Genomic DNA, 6,833 nt, shown 5'->3' with positions numbered 1-6,833 from the left:
AATAGAATTAAAAATTTTCAAAGGTGAATAGTGGCTCGAGCCTCTCTAGGCCAGTCATGGTCGTTTTCTAGGCTCAACTTGGCAACTTCTCTACCGCAGAAGTCGCAATTGGAGCATCTTTAATTAATTTCGTTTACTTTCAGACAGTGGACAACTTTTGTAAAGATAATTATCAATACCACTTTTTACTCGATCAAAAAGGTTAAGAATAAAATGAGAAAAGGTTCTTGTCCTTTTGATCAAGCTAGTTCAAGTGGAAACTTTTGTGTACTTTCCATTTTTTAGAAGGCAGAGACTAGAGAGAGAGAAGGTTCTTTCCATTTAAACAAGACCGATGGGTCCCTTCATTGCGATTCACACCGGATTGGGGACGGACTTAGGATCTTTGATTATGCCGGGCTAAATTATAAATTTATTAAATATATAATTTGGGGACTCTCAAACCTGCTAAATGATAAATTTTCTATAGTTGGGCACATTACAACCATAAGGGCTTACTGTTATCAGGCTTTTCTCAAACTAGGTGTGGCAACCATGTGGTGGCGCTAATAACTCCACTTAGTCAGCCAACTCAAAATCCAATGGAAGCGATTTAGTTGGAAGCACATCAGCACTCGCAATGGAGGTTATACAAGAGCGATTTCTCGCCAACACAAAGAACAACACGCACACAAAACACAAGAACACAAGTTTTTGGCTTTTTATGGAGACACCAACCCCCAAATTTTCTATTTCCGCAGCAAGAAAAGATTTACAAACAGTTCAGGTTTCGTATGGTCAACTCAAAACTTGCGCCCCAACATACATCTCCGTCACTATTTATATACATAGTTTGCAAGGGACACCCCCACTTGCTAAGGTTAGGTGGCATGCCACCCTCGCACCACCTCAAATCCCCTCCCCAAATTTTAGGCAACCACTTAGCATGATCCTATGAGCACATCTTCACTCCCCCTTGATTTGAGCAATCACTGCCACCATGCCTATTAGCAAGGAATCATGGATTGTAACCGCCACATCCACTACCTTTGCTCCTCATTTCTAGGCACATGATGAAGGCCATGTTTTCCCACTTTAGTTGCACCCCACAACTGCCACTCATGCTTGATTTTAGGCCCACTTCTCGGAGAGTTGCAGCCAGTCATGCTCCATGTATAGCAGCCATTGTCCGCCCCACAATCCGTGCATGAACGCCTTTCATTTTCGCATGATACAGCCCCCACTTGCATGCCCCATATCGCTGCACATTTGCACGCACTCTAGCACATAACTACGCCACAATCTCACAAACTGCCCATGTAATCCATCCACTAACTCGCGTGTTGTTGAGCCCCACGCTCTCACGCCCCTCAGCGCCTTGTGCCTGCACGCCCGTCGTGCCTTGCACTCACAGCGCCTCATGCCTACGTGCCCATTGCGCTCATGCTGTTGCAAGATACTGCGTGCGCCACCCACATACGCCCTTGCGCATGCTGCCTCGTATTGCTTGCGCCCATGCCACAGCGTCCGCTTTGCTGCCATGCCCCAACCAACGCGTCAGACTTGCCTTGTTTCCATGCTCGCCACCAGTACGCCCATGTTACTCCCAAAACTCGACACAAGGCCTCAAGCCAAGCCTTTGGCCCTCATGACTCATGGTGGTGACACTTACCATCATCAACCAAAATTACCACACCATGAAGTAGACAATGAGGTGGTGACTTCGCCGCACACAAATTTTTCTCCCAATCTTATTACCACCAGGGAGTGAGTCCTTAGTTAATTAAGGTAAACAAACCTTTAAAAAAACACATTCTCATTGACATTTTAACCTTATAAACTTTGACACATAAACAACAAAGCTCACAATCAATGAATGAAAAGCCCTAATTACCTAATACCATATACTTTTACTTACCATTGTGTCTTGGTCACTTAAAGTTTGGACATCGAATCACTGAGATTTTTCTGCATCAAACATTCAACAAAAATGAGTAGCACTTAAAAGTGTGTCGACAAAAGCATTGTAAACACACTCCACGTTGATTAACACTTAAAATCTTGAAACAATAACTTTATTCTATAGAAAAGTCAAAGTCGTATGGTGGCTTTGCCACACACACGATTTGGACGCGTTTGGAATGCGGTTTTCTTGATATTTGCGTTCATGAATAGTGCCAACATTTTTTCTATAAATAGTTAAGCATTCTTCATTTGTTAAGAATCCCAAAATTTGTTAAGCTTATAAGTTTCCAAACTTTTGAGAGAAGTGAGAGAAGTGTGTCTAAAGAATTTATCTTTCTTACAGAGTGTGAAAGTACTGGGTATATTTAAGTTTCTGGGAAGTGAGATTCCCAAAATTGGATTTGTTGAAAGTAGAGGAAGGTTACTTCATTAAGAGGAATGAGAGATTTACAATACAAGATTGCACTCCAAAACTCGATGCCTAAAAACAAACCAAGGGTTCCCTTTTATAGGCACAAAGGAACCACTATTACACACTGTGTACATAATTGATCCTTATCACTAAGGAATCTACTTTACAACTCATTCCTTACTTTATATCACACTCACACTCTCATCCTTATCTCTAAGGATGGTACTCAATACATATGAATACAAATACTTACATATATTATTATCACCATTGCTTCCACTGTAAGGTCCACTAAGCTTCCGCTACAGTCTAGAGTTGCCACTAGTTGGCGTGCTTCTTCCTGACCTATGGTTCCATCGTTCTTCCGATGCTGCATCCATGTCTTCTCCCATATTTGGCCATATGGGGTCTTCTATGTTGTCTGGCTGTGGGTTTAGTTCTGGTTGGGGCCATTCTTGGAGCTCTAGCCAATGGGCCATCTCTTCAAGTTCGTTCCTCCATCTATCAATATCTGGAGTGTCCAGATAAGTGACTTCCTTTGGCCTGCCATGTCGAGTGAGGTAGTCATTATACCTCTGCTGCATGTCTGCTGCCTCATCATCTTCTCCGTGAAGCTTGAGATTCATGATCTCCTCTCTATAGTAGAGATCTGGAGTACTGCAGACTTGTGGGGATACTGGACTGTGAGTATTGTACATGGGAACAGTCTCGTATACCTCTGTTAATGCCTTTCTAGCATTCCAACAGCTTGTCCACATGGAATCAATCTCTTCGTGGGAGTGGTCATGCTGGACCACCTGTACGAGAGGCTGCTTGTATCTTCCCCAAATATCTGTGAGTTTCACAATCACTATAGTAGAGTGAGTGATGTGATACCCGTTGATAAGTTTTAGCGTTAGGATATCTTCGAAGATAGGAGCAAACATTCGGTCGAACCATCTGGACAGCCATGACAAGGTCCTCGTCTTCAGAATCGCTGTCAGTACAAGGAGTTGAGTCGCTATTTGCAGTATCGGAGAGAGGATATTCATCTAATGTGTAGACAACGCTAAGGCGGCTATCCGACTAGGTATAAATGTTATCATCAAAATCTTCCTGCTGGATCATTTGGAGGAGTTTTGCTGGAAGTTTCTTCTTGGATTTGCACTGTTTGGCATAGTGACCTTTACGCTTGCCCGTGTTGCAGGAGCACATTTTGTCAGTATGTTGGCAACCAAACTTGTTTGGTTCTTCATTACAAAAATTTTGCAGAAAAGATTTCTCAATCTGCTTCATGTGCTTTCGTAAGTCTTGAGATCGGCAATGACTTTGAATTAGCTCCATAGACATCTGATAGAGCTGAGCTAGGCTAAGCTGTGCTAAATCAACAATTGCATCAGCTTTGAATTTAGCCTCCATCATTTCAGCAACTAGGCCTGGCATGTTCAGCACGAATGTTCTGTGAATGGTATCAGATTGTTTGTCAAAGATGTAGTACAACCTTTCTTGCTCTAGGTAGTACTCTTCCATCTTTCGGACATCACAGCACTTGTTTTGGAGAAATTGCTTTTCAGCAACCTCTTCTTCTGTTGTGTATTGGCCTAGAAAATCCAATGATAGATTTTCTACTAAGCTTCTACAAGGATCTTCCCTGCTAAGAATAAACTGTCTTTGGTCTCTGGTGAGTTTTCTTCCCCACCATCGTCTCAGCGAACCGACAAACCTTGCTATCAGTCTTAGTGCGGCTGATCTTCTGCTCAACTGAGGGGCTCGTTGGCATTCTCCTTCGTACCAAGCTACCATTTTTTCAAAATAAGCCAACCTTTCTTTTAGCTTCATTCCATCAATGTTCCAGAACATTTTTTTCGGTTGTGGAGTGCCCTAGTTGTACCCTGGTTTCCCATTCTTCTCCTTGGGATACTTCATCTATATGTGGGGCACGTTCAGCAGTTTAATCAGCTGGATTGGAGGATGCTTCTACAGATGCTGTTGGTTGATTAGTGAATTCCGGGGCAGTGAATTGTGTTGTGCCTGACGGGTTCTGAGTTTGTTCCTGTCTTATAGGATCAGAAGTTTGACCCTGTATTGGTGTTGAGGCTGCAAATCTGGTTCGAGTATCTACATAGAATGGATTTGGAGGATTTGCTCTTTGCATAAGAATGATGGAACCATAGGTCAGAAAGAAGCACGCCAACTAGTGGCAACTCTGGACTGTAGCGGAAGCTTAGTGGAAATACTTACATATATTATTATCACCATTGCTTCCACTGTAGGGTCTACCACTATGTAATAGACGAAAACTCCAACTGGGGTCATTGCTCGTTGGCATTCTCCTTCGTACCAAGCTACCATTTTTTCAAAATAAGCCAACCTTTCTTTTGGCTTCATTCCATCAATGTTCCAAACTCCAATTGGGGTCATTATGTTATCTGTGACATAACCCCACAAGCCTATTACATAATGTGGTACTGGCTTAACATCTACCCAGTGGCGATACTGTTCGAACCCAACCTAATCCACACCAGCAGAAGATATGGCAAAGGAACCCATCTGTTTTCTATGAGCAGCTCTGGCAAACCTATTACCAGATTCCTTACTGGTGATGGCAGAGTCTTTCAACCCAGGACTTATAGGCAAAACCAACTTGAGATTCGTTACTCAAATATTTATACTCTATTAATTGTTAAATAAACAATTATTCTTTCTTACCTTCGTGAATCTAAGCTTAATTACCGAACCACGTTAAATAATTGTGTCATTATTTTTCAGAACAATTTGGTGCGTGGTGATTCCACATTCCGCGCACAACATATTCTTAGTCTCAGTCCTACAATGAATGAAGATCTTTCTTTAGGAAAATGCTTAGTTAACATCCAAGATAGCAGCGCTTCATCAATCTTGCTCATAGCTTCTATTAAATCGATCGGCTTCAACAATTTGCTAAATTCTTTTCTACCAAGTACATTATTAAATTTGGTTGCTGGCTTTATGTTTTGAGACTACACGAGAAAATAGTTTTAAGAAGGTTTTCCCATTAAAATAGGTCTTTAGGGTTATTTTATTTATCTACAATTTTACCTAATATTTTAGAAAATATCAACTTTTACCCCCCCCCCCCCCCCCAAGCATTTTAACTTTTAAAAAAGAGTCAGATCTTTCCACTCCATTGTTTTTGTAAATTTACATCAAGCTACCTCCGAAAAATAGTTATAATAATTTCACCTTTTTTCCAAAACATACAAATCAATAAAAAGTTTAGATAATTTCATCAATTAAATCATTCCTATAACTTTTTTTTAAATTAATTATCTTCGATCATTAAGGTTGCTTTAAGATAAATTTTATTTAACCATTATACCTTACAATATTAGATGACCAAATTGCCCTAAGAAACATGAGCTTTTACATCTACTGGTTTTTTTTTTTTTTTGTGTTATTTTGTTTGACAAAATCTGTAAACTTCTTTATTTGAAACTTTTTAAAATTAATGTGAACTTGTTGCAATTGTTTCTTAGAAATGGGGTGAGTTTATAAAAGTGTGAGATGGAAATATCACCTCCTTCAAAAAATATAGTGCCATTTTCACCTTCAATATTATAGATATGCATGGGTTTTACCATCAGATCTTATTGCTCCATGTGTTTTCAGAATTGCAAAATATTTACACTAAAATAATTGAAGGCAAAATGATTTTTCTAACCCTGAAAAAGAGCAAGAATGCTCCTAATTCGAAATAAACCCATTATATTTTCTTAACTAATTCTCTTTAATTTTCCCATGAACCAAAAACTAACTTGAGCAGAGCTTTTTTTAAGGTAGAAGAGCAATATTAATTTGTGACTTTGGGAGCTCGTAAATGAAGGATATATAAAATTGACATTTTCAGAAATGAAGGATAAAAGCTACTTCGGATTCTTACGCGCGAGACGATGTACAAAGGCATATTTACCCAAAACATAGGTATTTATATGACTAACAAAAGGGGTGAATACATATCCAAACCCTCGTTATCTTTTATTTCAGCTGGTAAATTCAAATAAAAACAAAAACAAAAGTATATTTATCAAGTACATATGTGTAGAATAATATAATACCAGACTTTCCATATATATATATGTGTGTGTGTGTGTGTGTGTGTGTTTGGTGTTCGAAGAGGAACTTATTTAGTCACAAGTAAAGATTTGAAAGGATTAATTTTCCATTGCGGGGTTAATTGAAACTATCCTAAAGTTGATTTCATAAAAATAAGTTTAATTAAATTTAAAAACTTAAACCAAATTTAAAAAACATACTTCAAAACTCATTAAGAACACAAAAGAACTGAAAAAGAAGGAAATCAAAAGAGCTTGAGAAATTTATTTTCACAAAATGAAAAAGAGAGAAAGATATCTCAAACAAATTCGAGTTTTAAGAAGATACTATTTAAAAATTTATGTAAGAGATTAGAGCTTTCTTCAAAGATAAATAAGCTACCTAATAATAATACTATTCACCTAAA

Source organism: Citrus sinensis, chromosome 6 (genome assembly GCF_022201045.2).
Source record: "Citrus sinensis cultivar Valencia sweet orange chromosome 6, DVS_A1.0, whole genome shotgun sequence".
NCBI classification, from domain to species: Eukaryota; Viridiplantae; Streptophyta; class Magnoliopsida; order Sapindales; family Rutaceae; genus Citrus; species Citrus sinensis.
This window is presented reverse-complemented; position numbering follows the sequence as displayed.